This window comes from Pipistrellus hanaki (genome assembly GCF_964339955.1).
Source record: "Pipistrellus hanaki genome assembly, chromosome: 2".
Classification (NCBI taxonomy): Eukaryota; Metazoa; Chordata; class Mammalia; order Chiroptera; family Vespertilionidae; genus Pipistrellus; species Pipistrellus hanaki.
In genome coordinates, this window is record NC_140504.1 from 119,242,159 (window position 1) to 119,259,510 (window position 17,352).

The window sequence follows — 17,352 nt, forward strand, 5'->3', positions numbered from 1 at the left end:
TCTATGGGAAGACTGCCATTCTAGCTCTTACCCTGAAGCCAGACAATAGTTCTTCCTCATGTTTCCTTCATGCTCTATGAGTTGTTGCTCCTGAACCAGAATTCAGAGCAAGTAAATCCATCAACAAGTGATTCTATATGTAGGCCCTTTAAGAGAAACACATGGACTCCAGCAGTTCTCTGTCTCACTTAGCAGTAATATGCTGCTTTTCAAGGCCAGAAGTTTTGAGGACTTGGGTTCTGGCCTTAAAATACTGGGCTTGGTAGCTTAGAGTGGGGCTGGAACCCCTTGCTCCTCAGGCGTGAACTTCACAGCCTGAAGTATTCCTCTTGATTTTTTAACTACCACACATGAGTGTGGGACCAAACCTTTTGAATCTCCACACCTCCTACGAGTCTTAGGTGGTTTCTTCTGTATATTCTCAGTTACAGAATTTCTGTTCGGCTAGACTTCATTTGGTTCTGAAAGATGGTTGTTTTGTAGTTTAGATACAATTTTGTTGTGGTCCTGGAAGAAGGTAAGCACAGCATTTACCTACTCTGCCATCTTGACTGGAAATCCAGGCACTCAATACAAATAAAAAACAAGTAAGTGATACTTGTTATCACTAGGGCTATAGAAATTATCCTGAAATTATATACAATTTTAATTCTATAAAAGATTAATTGAAAATAAGTAATATAATCATTAGAGAATAAGAGTAAGCAAGAGTTGCCTTACTATTCCAGAAAATTAAAGATAATAAATAGGAAAAAAAAAGTTTCTCTTAAATTAATCAGAGAATTCAGAAAAGAAATCAAACACAAGATAAATATCCTACTAAATCAGTAATTTTTCTATCAAAGATTTAATGTAAAAGTGTTTATAAGACAATTAGGAAATATCTTAAAATGTATCAACCTATGTAGTAAAAAACACTGCAATATTTCCTTCATAGATCTAAAAGTGAAAAAATGTACTTAATGAATTTGCATGCTTGGAATATAAATTGCAAGTTGTACATATTTTAGATGAATAATGCTCCTGGATAAGGTTATTGATGCAATATATTCACAAACTAATTCATACATGTAGTCTTCACTTTGCACAGTACTGTTAATTGTATTGATATATTGGATAGAATCCTTACTTTGCACAGTCTTGTGGTATGACTTTCAATTAACTATGCAAAGTGAGAACTCTCTGTAAATTTAAAGCAATTTCAACTACAATCCTGATAACATTCTTTCTAACCTTGATAACAACTTTAAATTTCACATAAAAGAATGTGAAATCGTATGGGATACCTTTGAAATGGCAGAACAATGATAATAAGAGGATACGATTCAATATGAGAATTAATGAGAAACAATTGAAATCCTATGTTCTACAGCAAGTGATAATGAAAGTAGTAGAATATTTAGGCCCCCAATAGGGCCTAGTGTATACAAGTCTTTAATACTTAAGAGGGACTTGACTGATAGAGAAGTAATAGATTCTTTACTGGATTCTCATGATGCTACCCAGACACCAAAATAAATTCTCAGACACATCAAAGGTTTAAATGTTTAAATAAAAACATGTTTAAAAATAGCAATGACCTTAACCAATTTAACTAATTTTGGAAGTGGGAAAGACTTAGAAGTGATTAAAGCAATAACAAAAAACAAAAAACAAAACAAAAACAAAAAAACTCAGAAAAAAAACTTGTCACTAAGAATTGAAGCTCACTTTTAAAAAATCATAGTCATTATTGTAAAAGGTTAGTGACAAACTGGAAAAGTGTTTGGAACCAAAAATTGTTGGCTAAAACAAAAACAATATAGCTTTAAGCTATAATGATCTCTGATGAACTGAAAAAACAAACAAACAAAAAACTCCAATAGAGAAATAGCAAATGTCATAAGCAAAAAATTCACAGAAAAATGAAAATAAGCATTAAATATGTGAAATACTTCTGAGTCATTACCAATCAAAGAAATACAAATTAATTTTGAAATTTTATTTCAGATAGGCAAAGGTGTTTTTCTTCTTCTTCTTCTTCTTCTTCTTCTTCTTCTTCTTCTTCTTCTTCTTTTTCCTCTTCTTCTTCTTTTTTATGGGTAACAAATATCACCTTTATTAGTGGTAGAGTCCAGGTTAAAGATGTGGTTTTAAGTAAGTCCTCAACAGATTTTATAAAGTTGTACCTGAGAAAGTTTTTTCATCTTTAAAAAGGATAATACTTAGTGCTGGTGATGATGGATTATGTACATTCTAATTTGACTTCTAGAAAATGAACATAAGAAAATCATCTCATAAGTCTAATAAGATTTATGTACCAGGATGTTAATTATTATTCATAATAGTGTACAATTAGAGAGAAAAGTACTTAAATGCTAAATAATAAGAAATAAATGATATCATTGTTGACATTTCCATGCAATGTAATATTCTATATAAGTGTTAACATTGTGTTTTTATAGAACCTTTAAGAACGCTGAAAAAATGCTATAAGTACATTGAAACACACATACATATATAGTATGACAAATTTTGGTGAGATTTGGATCATCTTTATTTTCTCTTTTATACCTTTTGTTTGCTCCCCAAATTTTTCCAGATCATACACATATTACACTGACCAGCAGAAATTTAGCAAGCATATTCAAAAACAAATATTTCTCAAGAAACAAAGGTGCTCACTTTGAGGCCCTTGGGCTTATCTGTATAATTTAAGAAATAAATCATATAAAGATGTTAACCATTTATCATGTATTGCAAATGAAATACCAGGTTTTGTTGTTGTTAGTATTTTACTGTGGTGTTTTTACTTTTTGGTTGTACTGAAGTTTTGTGTTAAATATAACCATGTTCTGTTTTTAAAAAAAAAAAAAAAAAAAAAAAGAAAGAAAGAAAGAAAGAAAGAAAGAAAGAAAGAAAGAAAGAAAGAAAGAAATCCTGTTTCTTTAAATTCCAGTTCTGTGTCGGGCCGCCACTGGGAGGTAGTGCTGAATGTCCTCCATTAAGCAGTTTCCTAAGGAGAAACCACCTGATCAAGCACTCATTGCACCATTTCTTCAGATTTTTAATTTCAAAACATTTCACTTGGCAGAGGCAGACCAGGGAGCCCTGTCAATGACTGCTGGTATTTGGCAATGACAGTGGAAGCACAGGAAGGAACCAGGCTCCCGAGCAAGCCAGCACACTTTAATCAGCTTCTAGTCATGGAAGAGCCAAGATTTACACAGGCCTTACACCCTTATGTATAAGCAAAGTGACACTCTCCAGTGTAGCTACGAGCTTTCATAGTGATGCTATCACTCAAAGAACAGACACATAAATGCAGAGGGGTTGGAAGAAAAGTACATAATGTTTTCACACACTAAGCTTAATTTCAATATTGTTTCATGCTCCTGGGGCTGCCTTATGAATGATTATAAAACTCCATCGTTTTGAAAATTAGTGATCGCAAAGAAAATTGCACCTTTGATGACTCTGGTGTGATGGGTTGGCATGCTGGGGGCCTCGCCTAACACCAGGGCATGCTGAATTGACCCTAGCTTCAGGAGAAAAATGAGCAGAAAATGATAAACGATGAACACTTTTTTGCATTTAGCACAAAATAAATTAAAAAAGAAAGAAAAGCACAATGCCACGAATATTCTAAGAAGTTGTGTCCATAATTTAAAAGTGGCTCTAGGGTATTTCTAATTTATATGACCAGTATGTACTATGTGGGGTTTGGTGACACAGGCAGTTTTTGAACTTGACAGCATTACACAGATAATGTTCCCATAATCTCCCCGGTTCTGAACAATTTCTTCTTGTATTATATATTGTATCTACAGCTGTGCTATGTTCAGTGGCCATAAAACCATCCATTTGTGTAATCTCGGGGCAAAAAGCACCACAAAGAGAAGCAATGAGACTGGGAAAATGATCCATCTTCATTTATGCATTTAAAATTTTCCTCACTGTGATAGCCTGGTGAGGTGGATATCTTCTTGTGAAAACCACAGAGAGCCAGCTGCCTCTTCCTAGTCCAACAAACATCAGTAGAGACAATAACATTAAGGATTCATAATTCCACATAGAAGTACAAAACATTACCCTAACTAAATTTTCTCCTTTTGCATGCTCAAGACTTATTAATACACAGGATAAAAAGCTATGGGAGCTCGAGCTTCCACAGAGTGTGTGATGGATCTCATACTCCAGCTGTTCAGTTTGGAAGCTTTTGTCCCAGATTCATCAAGTTCTAGTGGAAATAAACAGAATGTGGATATCTGATTCTCACAGTTTGCCTGAGCATGCTTTCTTCATTTCTTCTCTTTTCTATGCCAAAATATTACCTAAATCACAAATTCTCTCAATGTCCTCAATTCTACAGAATGTTATCACCATTGAGTCTGTGTTTTCCCACCAGACTGATAAATACCTCAAATATTTTCAGTCCTTCCCTGGGGAAGATACACTGATGTTAGCTACACAGTGATTAGTGATGCAGTCTCCTTCACAAGACCTCTACACGGTGCCTGTAGGCCCGTGGTCTTCTCCCTGTCAGCTCTCAACCCTCTCTTGACATACTCTTTCTTCCTGGAATTCAAATACTAAGTACATGCTGATGACACTCGGATTTATGTTGCTTTTCCAGACTTCTTTCCCAAGCAACCACAGGCTTTGTATTCCACAATTGGACATCTGCACATGTAGACCTATTAGGCATCTGAAATTTAACCTGGCTGAAATAGAACTATTGATTCCCACCGATCCAGCCTCTTTGAGAAAGAAGTTTCTCAGGTCTTTGCCATCCCCTAACACCTGGGTGTCGTCTTCCATTTCTTGTTCTTCATATTCTAAATCCAGCCACTCCCAAAAAGCTATTTCACAGAGACCTTTCTGAATGACTTCTTCATTTATCATTTTTTAAAAGGCCCCTCCTATTAATTTGCTTCTCTCCAAAGAGTCAGAAGAGATACTTCAGAGAACTATGGGAATAAAATATGCTTCAGGTAATGTGATGGTGTGAAGACAAAGGGCAATTGGTCCTCCTCAGTCTCCTTTCATGCCCTCTGGCTGTAGAGGCAACTTCCCACACTGCCTGGTCACTGCCTGTCCTGCTGAAGTCAGTAGCTGATTTAACCAAGATATTACTCTCTAGTTGGTGGTGGAGGCCCAGTGTGGTTCCTAGATGATTCTGCAAAACCTCAGGTCTTACTGATGCTACTGAGACTCCACCACGTTTCTATCATTATCCCTATCAACCTCTGGTCTTGCTGTTTTACCCTGCAGCTGATGGTGTGGAATGGCCACAGCGGACCTCCTTGGAGGCCCAATGGCACAATTATTGTCTCTCAACTTGGCTGCCCTTCCAGCTTCTCCCATTAGCACCATACTCCCAAGAATAGGCAATCTCTCTTCTACCAAGTTTTGTATCCTATATTCTTAGCACATAGTATATAGGAGGGAGGGAGGCTTCCCCCTGAGTCTCCATCAGCTGTTTTAAACCACTTCATCTCTGGACCAAAGACTAGATAGAACACAACATAGAGAACTACATGTCAGAGAACCCGCCTCTGTTGGTTCTAATGCTATACCTATCACTCGTATCTACCATTTTCTAAGGAATAGAAGGAATTAGCTTCAGGCTTGTATCCTCTTTAAATAATACTAGAGGCCCTGTGCATGAAATTCATACACAGGAGTGGGGGGTGGCGAGGAGGGGTTGTCCCTCATCCTAGCCTGCACCTCTTCAATCTGGGACCCCTCAAGGGATGTCCAACTGCCTCTTTAGGCCTGATTCAGGTAGGATCGGGTCTAAATAGTAGTTGGACATCCCTCTCACAATTCAGGAGTGCTGGCTAACAATTGCTTGTCCAATTGCCTTCCTGATTGCCCCTAACCACTCCCCTGACAGCCTGATTGTTGCTAACTGCTCCTCTGCCAGCCTGATTGCCCCAACTGTCCTCCTCTGCAGGCCTGGTCACCCCTAACTGCCCTCCTCTGCAGGCTTGATTGCCCCAAACTGCCCTCCCTTTGTAGACCTGGTCCCTCCCAACTGCCCTCCCCTTCTGACCATCTTGTCATGGCCATCTTGTGTCCACATGGGGGCAGCCATTTTGTGTGTTGGAGTGATGGTCAATTTGCATATTACTCTTTTATTAGCTAGGATATTCATGTACCCTAATTCTGATCTCAAAATTGAGCTTTGATGTGAATCCAGTTAAGGAGAGATAAATGTGCTCATTTATTGGGGAGAAAATTAGGAAACATTTCAGAAATCTTGCACTGTTGCAATTACATGACAATAAATAGTTACAAGATGTTTATGCATATTATTTACAATATGAATTTTAATCTTATCAACTAAATTAGAACATTGCACTTACAATTTTAGGTAGACACTTTGAACTCCTCAGAATATGAGTTTTTATAGTATTACATGTACACATTAGAAGAATTTTGCTGGGTAATGTGGCAAATAAACATCAACAGTATGATATGAATTATGAATATGACATTATAATACCAATATAATAACTTGAGGTTTCTTGTTATTTGCATACTTGAAGTGAGATTGACCTTGAACAAATAGAACAGATATTCAATCAGAAGCCCCTGGGCACAGTGTTTGAAAGGGACACAAGTGGAGAATGCAGAAGGCTTCTTCCAGCCATTGAGAGCCAATAGGATGGATTTTTAAAAAATAAATGAAGCTATTCAAAGCTTATCCTTCAAAGCAATGACTGACCTGCATGCACTGATATCAATTATCTCCTAACTGAAAGAACTTTTTGCTAAGGGCTGTGCCAGGGAATTGTGCTTGGTTTGCACATGTGGTTATTACCTTAATTCCAATGTTTGTTTGTTTTTTTCTCTGTATACAATCAATGTAAAGCCACATCACAGCAATGTAGTAATAATGCAATGTTTGTAAAGCATAATTCTCGCTGCTTGTTTTCTCATCAACATAACAAATCAAATAAAAATCACAATTTCTAAAACGTTTTTCTTAATCATTTTACTTTTAATCTGTCCATGTTACCGTATTACATTTAAAGTAGGTTTGTTGTAGACATAGTTGGATATATTGTGGGATTTTTTTCCAATTTAATAATTATTGGATTTCAGTTGTTATGTGTAGACCATTTAAATTTGTTTTTCTATTGATTTGTTTGGGTCCAGGTATACCATTTTATTATTATTTTCTTTTTTAATATATATATTTTTTTGTTTTTTACAGAGAGGAAGGGAGAGAGATAGAGAGCTAAAAACATAGATGAGAGAGAAACATCAATCAGCTGCCTCCTGCACACCCCTTATTGGGGATGTGCCTGAAACCAAGGTACATGCCCTTGACCAGAATCGAACCTGGGACCTTTCAGTCCACAGACCCACACTCTATCCACTGAGCCAAACCAGTTTTGGCTTATTATTTTCAATGTCATTTCTTTTTGTCATCTCTTCTTTTCTGATTTCTTTTGGATTATTTAAGTATTTCCTGTATTCCATTTTAATCTACATTTTGGATTTTTTACTAATATTTTAATATTAACTCTTAGGATTATAATGTACATTCCTAACTTTTCATAGTCTGATACAGTTATTATTTCATCTTTTGAAGTGAAACATAAAAGCCTTATACACATATAGATCTCTTTATTCTTCATCTTTTATATTATTATTACTACTAGGTGCCTGGTGTACAAAATTCATGCACTGGGGTGGGGAGTCCTTCAGCTCAGCCTGCCCCCTCTGAAGACTAGGCCTTCCTCTGTAGGAGGCAACCAGGATGATCAAGGGAAGACACCATCCCCTTCACCTGCTGCTGCAGCCACTGCCAGCCACTGTAGCCACCAAAGTGTTTTTATCAACATGACTCCAGTCCCTTCACCATGAAAAAATGACAACTTTCTTTAGCATTTTCAAGATGTGTCTTTCATAGGATATGATTCTTTCTTCCTTTCTTTCTTTCTTTTTTTTTTCTTTCTTCCTTTCTTACATTTTTTATCATCAACCAAGGATATGTTTCCATTGATTTTTAGAGAGTGTGGAAGAGAGATGGAAAGACAGAGAGAAACCTAAATGTGAGAGGGACACTTTGATTGGTTGCCTCCTGCATGAGACCTGACCTAGGCCCCAGCCAAGGAAGACCCTGCAACCTAGGTACATAACCTTGATCAGAATTAAACCCGGACCCTGCAGTTAGCAGGCTGAGGCATTATCCACTGAGTCAAACAGGCTAGAGCAGGATGACATGTTTAGCCCTCCAGTATCAGACCTTCATTCTTTCCTCCAGGAGTGTGGTGGAAAAACCCTAGATCACCTTTTTGAATCCTTATTAACCAAGTTACCAAGAACATTACCAGTGACATACAGGGAGCTTAGCCAATGAGTGGTCAGAAAAGGTGTTTCTTCTGTAGCTCACGTACAGAGGCAGGACTGCTGGCAAGCTGAGGCTGGCACACCCATGTCTCTGGGCCTTCTCAAGCCTCTGCCACAGCTTGGACAGGGCCTCCCTGCTCCGCTCAGGCCCTGCTCAAGTCTCTGTCACCCTGCCCCCGACCCTCGGCACCAAGGCCTGTAGGCCAGGAGTGGCCAGGGGCATTCTGGGACCCCAGATATTCAGGGCCTATGCACAGGCCTACAGGCTCTTAGTGGCCTGGGTCCCATGGATGTTCCAAGGACCCAGACTGCCTGTGTATGCAAATTAACCCACCATATTTTCAGGCTAATTTGCATACTCACTCCTTATTGGCTTGTGGGTGTCACGGAGGTACAGTCAATTTGCATCTTTCTATTATATAAGTGTAGATACTTATTACATCTGCATGCACTAAAGACAATGTCATGCTTTTAAAAAAAAATAAAGTCTTTCATACTTCATAGAATTTTAAAGCAAAACAAATAGTCTATTAAATTTACCAAGTTACATTGCATATTGTTGTCCTAAACCATTATTCCAGAATTTTCTAGTTTTCTTCTGATATCCTTTCACTTCAGACTGAACAAATTTCTTTCTAATTTCTTCTATATCTAATCTGCTGGAGGAACTCAGTTTTTCCACACAACTAGATGCTTATTAAACCCTCATTCCTGAAGGATATTTTAATTAGATACTGAATTCGGGTTTGGCAGTTACTTTCTTTCAATACTTTAAAGGTATTCTTTGACTGCATGCTGGCCTACATTGTTTCTGATAAGTAATCCCTTATGTGTAATGTTATTTTGCTCTGTCTGCTTGCATGTTTTGTTCCTCTATCTTTGATTTTTAGCAATTTAATTATGTTTCATGAAACCTTTTTCTACCTTTTTCAAGAAATCTTGAATCTTTCCATTTGTTACAAAGAGTTCATGAAGGATGATCAAAATAGCTGATTCAAAGTCTAACATCTGGGCCATTACAGGGTAAGAATCTGTTGATTATATTTTCCCTTGAGAATTGGTCACATTTTTCTGGTTCTTTGTAGATTGTGTAATTTTGCATTATATCCTGGACTTTTAGAAATATCTCTGGAAAATATCTTTTTTTTTTTTTGCTTTTATTTTGTTATATCAAGCAATCAACCCAGTCAGGGTCAGAAAGCAAGTTCTGTCTCCCCTTTGGGAGGTGGTCCTGAGGGCAATTTAAATTTCCAAAACCTTCTGCATACTGTTTTGATACGCTGCCTGCATGTGACATTCAGATTGGTCTAAGATTTGGACTTATATGGTAATTAATTTCTAAAAGTCATTGCTATAGTTTTTTAAATCAGTTCAACACACATAGTACATCTTGGTGATGGGCTCAGAATTATGTCAGTTCAAACACTAGATCCCATACACATCACACACTCTTCATACAGCAAAGATAAGTTTATTCTTGTTTCTCTATCCAGAGTCACAGGTGTTTTTTCCCCCTCAGAGTTTTAAGGCTCCCTTGTGGATGTTTCATGTAAATATAATGATACAATACATGCCATATTAGATTTTTATTGCTGTGTAACAAATTCTACAAATTTGTAATAGCTTAAAATGATACCCATTTTTTAAAATATATTTTATTGATTTTTCACAGAGAGGAAGGGAAAGAGATAGAGAGCTAGAAACATCTATGAGAGAGAAACATCAACCAGTTGCCTCTTGCACACCCCTTACTGGGGATGTGCCCGCAACCCAGGTAAATGCCGTTGACCGGAATCGAACCTGGGACCTTTCAGTCCGCAGACCGATGCTCTACCATTGAGCCAAACCGGTTTCGGCAAAACAATACCCATTTTGATCGTATAGCTTCTGTAGGTCAGAAGGCCAGGCAAATTGGGCCTGTTGGTCAGTGTAATACCAGCTATGAACAAGATATCATCCAGGCTGTGCTCTTATGAGGGGCCTGACCAAAGAATAATCTATTTCCATGCCCAAATTTTTGGCAGATTTAGTTGCATGTGGTTGTAAGACTGAAATCTATTTTCTAGCTAGCTGTCAGTGAAGGACTGTTATCAGTTCCTTGGATTCTTGACACATGGCCTCCTCCATCGGTAGTTTACAACAAGTTTCTTCAAGACCAATAAAAGGATCTTTGTTACATTGAATATTTCCTTCATGAAAGACCTGGACTCACATGAAAAAGCTTACCCATATAGCCCCAGCCGGATAACTCAGTTGGTTGAGCATAGTCTCATACATCAAAAAGGTTGTGGTTTCAATTCAGTCAGGGCACATACCTAGGATGAGGATTCAATCCCTAGTCAAGGCTTATACAGGAGGCAACCAATGGGTGTATCTCTCTCACACTGATCTTTCTCTCTCTCTCTCTCTCTCTCTCTCTCTCTCTCTCTCTCTCTCTCTCTCTCAAAATCAATAAACATACCCTTGGGTGAGTATTAAAAAAATAAAATAAAATAAAGCTCACCCATATGGTGACAGAAGGATACTTGACTTTGTAATATACAGATGATACATTATAGATTTTTATACTTTACAACTTTATAATCTTATTAATCAATGTCACCTTAATAAATTTAATAAAACAAAAATTATCATCTGGTACTTAATACATTTTTTAAAAGCAGCATTTGAACTGGTAATGACCAGACATGGGCTCTATCCATGGCCACCTGAACAAAGCTGTCAAAAAGACACAGGATGCAAATAAAACATTTAAAACTGCTAAGATAAATATGGTTTCATGAAACTAACAACAAGAACAATTTAAAAATTGAGAAACCCCATAAAGTAAATTTAAAAATAAATACATAAATTAAAAAATTAAATGGTCACCCAGTTAGGTCAGGCTCACCCAGAAGATTCTCTCTTTGATTAATTCAGAATCACATGATTTGGAACCCAGTTATATCTGCATAGTCCTTTTCCTTTGCCGTCACCAGCTGATAAAAATTTAATGATCTGTAATTTTTGGCTTCTGTGAATAGCAGAGCCATAAGGATTAATGTGCAAGCATGTTATTATTATTTTTTATTATTTTTTTTGAAAGACACCTATAATAAAACTTCTGGGTTTTACGATAAATTTAAAGAGAAGCATATCTTAGCATGTCCTGATTTCATATTCCAGCTCCATTCTTAATAGCCATGTAATCTTGAGCAAATTATCTGATTTCTCTGTGCTTCAGAATCCTCATCTGACATGGCATTTACCTAACAGTCTGACTCTGAGCATGGAATAATCCATGTGAAGCATGTGGGCATAGCTTGACACAGAATAAATACTCATCATTAGCTACCATTAATATGTATCTGACAACCTAGTAGGCATTCAATATACTGTATATTACTGATTGATTAACAGGTTAAATATGGTTTTGCTGGATGACCTGTCCTATACTAAAGCTTCTGATATCTATCTTCAGTCTAAAAATGGTTCAGGTCTCTTCTTCCATTTCTTTCTTAATCAGATGGCTTGTGCTTTGGGTTAATTTTATGATTGATCCTTTGAGAGGTTTTGCCAAATATCTAACACCTGCAGATCCCCTAATAAACATCACATATTTTTAACTTTCCAAATAAAAATGCAAATAATGAGAATATACAGGCTTCGCATTTCTGTAGTGACTTTTACGAAAGGAAGTTTATACATTTATAATTCTATTCCCACATGTGACTTTTAATAATCTGATCTATAACATCAAATAAACCCTGAGGTTTTGAGTATTTGATTTTTTTAATTACTGGCTGGTGGTCTGTCTGGGACAAACTTTATGTGTGAGGAAAAAATAAAATTTTATTTGCTGCTTGCAGACTAAATAATTCTTTTAAAGAAGAGAGTTTATTGATGTTATAAGCAACATGATGCCTCTCAGGGCACGAGGGATGACCTGGCTACAGCACCTCCCCCACTCCCTTCCTCTCTTTCCTCACATTCTTTTAATTAGGAAGCCTGGTGATCACAGGTTCATTAATAGGCACATTTTCTTTCTTTTATTTTCACATTTTCTATTCTTGGAAAAACAAGGTTATTTTCAGAAGTCTAACCAGGCTCAAGATATGTTAAATAATAGTGCCTCCTCTTTTATATGGCAATCTTCAGGAAGCATATTAAAACTTTTTCACTTTTCTTTTTTTTTTTTAATTGTCCCCTTACTATGACTTAACAGTATGGTAACCTCCCTCTGCTTCTGATAATATAACTACATAATTTCTATTGTAGAAATATTATAATTACTTGAATGGGATTGCTATATCACTGAGGTTGTTATGATATAATTCTGTCTCTGAAAAAGAAGATTTGGATTTCTCCCTGAATTCAGCTTATTCATCCTGTCAATCAACATAGGTCTGTAAATCAGCTGTGGAAAAAATGTTTCTCTCAGACCAGAAAACTAACTCAATAAAGATCCTCGTTAGCCACCTCCAAGGACCCTAGGAGATTGTTTTCAATCTCGTTTTGGCTGTAAAGTTTTCTCTGTTTAGCAGCAAACTGGGAGTTAAAAAGCAAGGAAGTAGGAAGTTCCTAAAAATTTATGTGTTTGTCAGGGTAAAGGTGTGGTGGCTGGGACTCTGGAGTGAGGTTTAATAGATCAGGGTCTTCCCACTGAGCAAATTAACTATGGAATGAGGGTCATAAAGTGCTTTGAAAGCTCAGAACCTTTTACGTTTTCATCTTTTTCTCCCGTTGTTCTAAGTAGTTAACTGGTTATTTTTGTAAGGTAAGGGCTACTAGAGCTATGTGGAAATAAATATATAAGAAAGGAAAGCCTGTCGGCACTTCAGTTAGTTTGAACATGGGATGGAGGCAATTCTGCATTTCAGCCACTGGGAGCAGCAGCAATTCCTGCGAGAATGGAAAAGGAAGATAACAGCAAGGAGGACACGCCTGCTGTCAAGTGATTCAACCACTGCCCACATCTGGACAGAATCATTTTAATGGTAAGATCTGAAGATTTTTATGTGTAATTTTAAAGAAGTAAACAATTTCTCTCATAATACCGCCAATCTAATGTGGCCCCTGATGCCCCAGCTTCTACAGAACTGGCTCATTATCACATCAACAATCATCTTAGATTGTTTTCTACTTAAAAAATGTTTATAGTTTCTAACTATTTTCACAGAACAATATGTCTTCTGAAATTACTTGATATTTTCTCATGAAGATTATAGTATATTGTGGGGTGTGATATACATAGTCAACATTTTTAAATGGTAGATTATAACCTAGATATTGTAAAGTTATTTTTAATGTTTAGTTTAGTAATTTAAATTTAATAGGTTAAATTGTATCATAGTCAACAAACTAGTAAACTCCATCCCCAATTCTTTTATGTGATATACCTTAATGTTAATCATGTATTTTTATCAAATTCAAGCAACTCTAGAGGAAAGAGCTCTGAAGAGCAAACCTGTTTCATTCTGGGCTTCGGTGCTTACTAGAAACTTGTCCACGTATTAGTGCCTTTCTGAAGTCTTCACTTCATTGTTAAATATAAAAATAAAATCCTTATATTAAGTTAGAGTATATCATTGAAATTATGAATGTGAAAGTGCTTTATTAAATTATTTACAGTGTGGAGTAGAAGCAGTAGTAGCAGCAGCATTGAATCAATAATTACATCAGGAACTAACAAAGCACTTTTATAAGTTTAGCTAGAGATGTTCTTTAAGAGAAGGATATAAAAGTATTATAAATTGAATACTAAACTTTATAAAAGAAAGTAATAATACACCCTAGATGTATTTTATAATATAAACTGAAATAGTCATAGTCACATTCAATTATATCAAATGGCTTAAAGAATATATACAGCCAAAACCGGTTTGGCTCAGTGGATAGAGCGTCAGTCTGTGGACTGAAAGGTCCCATGTTTGATTCCAGTCAAGGTCATGTACATTAGTTGCGGGCACATCCCCAATAGAGGGTGTGCCAGAAGCAGGTGGTTGATATTTCTCTCTCATCGATGTTTCTAGCTCTCTATTCCTCTCCCTTCCTCTCTGTGGAAAATCAATAAAATATATTTTTTAAAAGAATATATATAAATGAGGGTGCCCAATTACAAATTTTAAATTACAAAAATCAAGTAACTTTCTCTCTATCTTTAAGAGCATTGCCATTCATAAAAGAAAATGCATCAATGATTTAACTAGTAATAAATAAGCAAGAAATATAAAGATAAAAGTGAATACAAGGTAAAACAAACAAGCAAAAACCCTCTAAACTACAACTGAAAATGTTCTTGCTCCTCCCATAGGTCAATTCTACTTCACATGCTAGTTCAGGTGTCCAAGCTGCCTCTCAAAATTCAGTACTATGCAATTCCTAACAAGAGTCAGCTATGCTTGCAGTGAAACTTCCCATCTTAAACTAACCCAATCTTGAAAGCAGTGCTAATGTGTTTGAGATCTGGCTGTTTCAAAAGTACAAGTGTTCTTTCTGAGCCCGTGGCTTCCAAACATCCCTGAAATTGAAAACCTCAGTGTTCCTTTACTTAACCTACACATTACTTCAAACACTGTTGTTTATAAAGCAATAATGAAAATAACAAGTCTATAAACCTGTGCTAAACAGCAGGGGTTTGAGGCTCCCAGGTCTTCAGTCCTGTAGTTTATGCAGTGATTTATATCTAGTGGAACTAAGAAAACAGTATAAAGAAGGGAACACTCAAAGAGGCCATGTGTCTTAGTGTGTGTGTGTGTGTGTGTGTGTGTGTGTGTGTGTGTGAAAGAGAGAGAGGGAGAGAGAGAGAGAGAGAGAGAGAGAGAGAGAGAGAGAGAGGAAGAGAGAGGAAGAGAGAAAAAGAGAGAGGAAGAGAGAGGAAGAGAGAGGAAGAAAAAGGGAAAGAGGAAGAGAGAAGAGAGATATGTATAAATGTGTTGTCATGGAAAGGAAATAGTCAGGGGATAAGATAATTTAGGAGAAAGAAGCTCAGAGTTCTTTGATCAGGAAAAAAAAAAAACTTGGCTTTGGCCAAAATATCATGTGGTATCTATAAATATGTGAAAAATTCTAGAGCTATGTGGGGTGACAGAATGCACCTACAGAGCGGTAACTGCAGATTTTCGATAAACATAGGAGGAGTTTGGTGGTATGTCCTGCTTGGAAGTTAGTGAGGGTATGTATTTTGAAACTGTAAGCAGTTTTGAGTGAGGTTATAGGAGGATTGTCTAAGGGTGAGAGGCCAATGAAGATTATTAGGAAAAGAGTGACATTTCCATTTATACCTGAATCTTCATTTATATTTAAAGGCAAAGGGACTGAATACAGATGTACTCTGTGATTTCACACATTTTAATGGGTATTTTTTTCCCTGGGCCTTGAAGCCAACACACAACTTCTTATACTGCACTTTTTTGTCATTGACACAAGAATACAAGAGTGTGTTAAAAATAGAGAACAAGCCTGGCCAGTGTGGCTGTGTTTGAGTATCAATCTATGAAATCAGAGGTCACAGTTCAAGTCCCAGTCAGGGCACGTGCCTGAAGTTGCAGGGTCAATCCCCAGTAGGGGGCCTGAGAAAGCAGCCTGATCAATGGTTCTCTCTCATCTATGTTTCCATCTCCAATCCTCTTCCTCTTTCTCTAAAACAAGTAAAAACATATCTTTAAAAAAAAATAGAGGACAAGATAGCATCCAAAGTTATGCAATCTACATTTTCTTTCATCACCATATATAATCCTGTTAATCATTGCCATCCCAATAAATTTTTAATTTAAAAAATAACTAAAGTTACACTATCTAAATCCCAAGTCCATCCTGTGAGAGTCCATAACTTTCAGTTAAGACAGTGACTCTGAATGACAACATAAAGTCAAGTAACTATTTGATTGATTTTCTTCTCTTGAACAGAACTGACCATTCTTTAATATTGAACTTCAATCATTGAATTTATTTTTTGTGCATAAAATAATATTTTTAGCTTTTTTAGGAACTTCTTGTTTCAGGAAGACAACTTTAAAATATATTTACTTAAATATGTTGAGACACATAAATTACGAATATGACTTTGAAATTTTCCTCCATCAAGGTTGCAGGATTCAGGTACAATATGCTCTTCTAGTCCTCTGAGTGGTCTTCTATAATCTGGAAACACTCCTTACCCACAGAGTCTCATCATGGGCATTTGGGTAGTTCTTTACTGGGTCTCACTACAGAATCAGGCCCTGCTCCAGATAAAGGTTTTAGGAGCAATATTTCAATTTCAAGTTGATGTAGAAAAAAACCCTGAAAATCCATTTCTAATGCTTGACTATTAATGTTTGGGCAGATAAGCCGAGATTCCTGTGTTGAAAATCTAGCAGAGAACATTGCTCCATTCATTATTTTCAGATTTCAAAGCAAGAACAGCCTGGTTGGCATAGCTCAGTAGTTGAGCATCCACCTATGAAACAGGAGGTCAGAGTTCGATTCTCAGTCAGGGCACATGCCTGGATTTCAGGCTCCATCCACAGTAGAGTGGCATACAGGAGGCAGCCAATCAGTAATTTCTTCTCCTCATTGATCTTTCTCTCTTTCTCTCTCTCTCCCTCTCTTTTCCTCTCTGAAATCACTACAAATATATATATATATATATATATATATATATATATATATATATATATATATATATATATATTTAAAAGGCAAGGGTAAAATGTCATATAATCTATTTACAAATTATTTAGTAGAAATCATAAAATTAAAGGCAACACGTTCTTATTGAGGAGTTTTTATCCCTTTCCTGAAACATTCTCACAGATACAAAAATCATGCCTGGAACAAAGCCCTAGAATTTAGTTCTGGCTGGGACATTTATTGTGATGGGCAACTCATTTCTCTGAGGATCACGGATTTTCCTCACTTGTGAAATTTCCTGACCTGATAATTTCAAGGATGTTCTAAGGATCAAATAATTATGTTGGCAATACCTTGCAGATGCTAATGTGTGATATTAATGTAAGGTGCTGTTATTCCCATCAATGTTTTAAG

General features: G+C 36.5%; 1 long non-coding RNA gene and 1 pseudogene across 2 annotated transcripts in view; one reads left to right on the forward strand and one right to left on the reverse strand.

The window, feature by feature from the left end:
- LOC311617430 (pyruvate kinase PKM-like) overlaps positions 1-4,884 on the reverse strand; it is a 61,980-nt pseudogene extending 57,096 nt beyond the window's left edge. Inside the window, exon 1 of the transcript in view lies at positions 4,549-4,884. The product of the transcript in view is annotated as a pyruvate kinase PKM-like (transcript). The remainder of the gene's footprint in view (positions 1-4,548) is intronic.
- LOC311618395 overlaps positions 1-17,352 on the forward strand; it is a 714,645-nt gene that overhangs the window by 401,950 nt on the left and 295,343 nt on the right. The window lies entirely within an intron of this gene.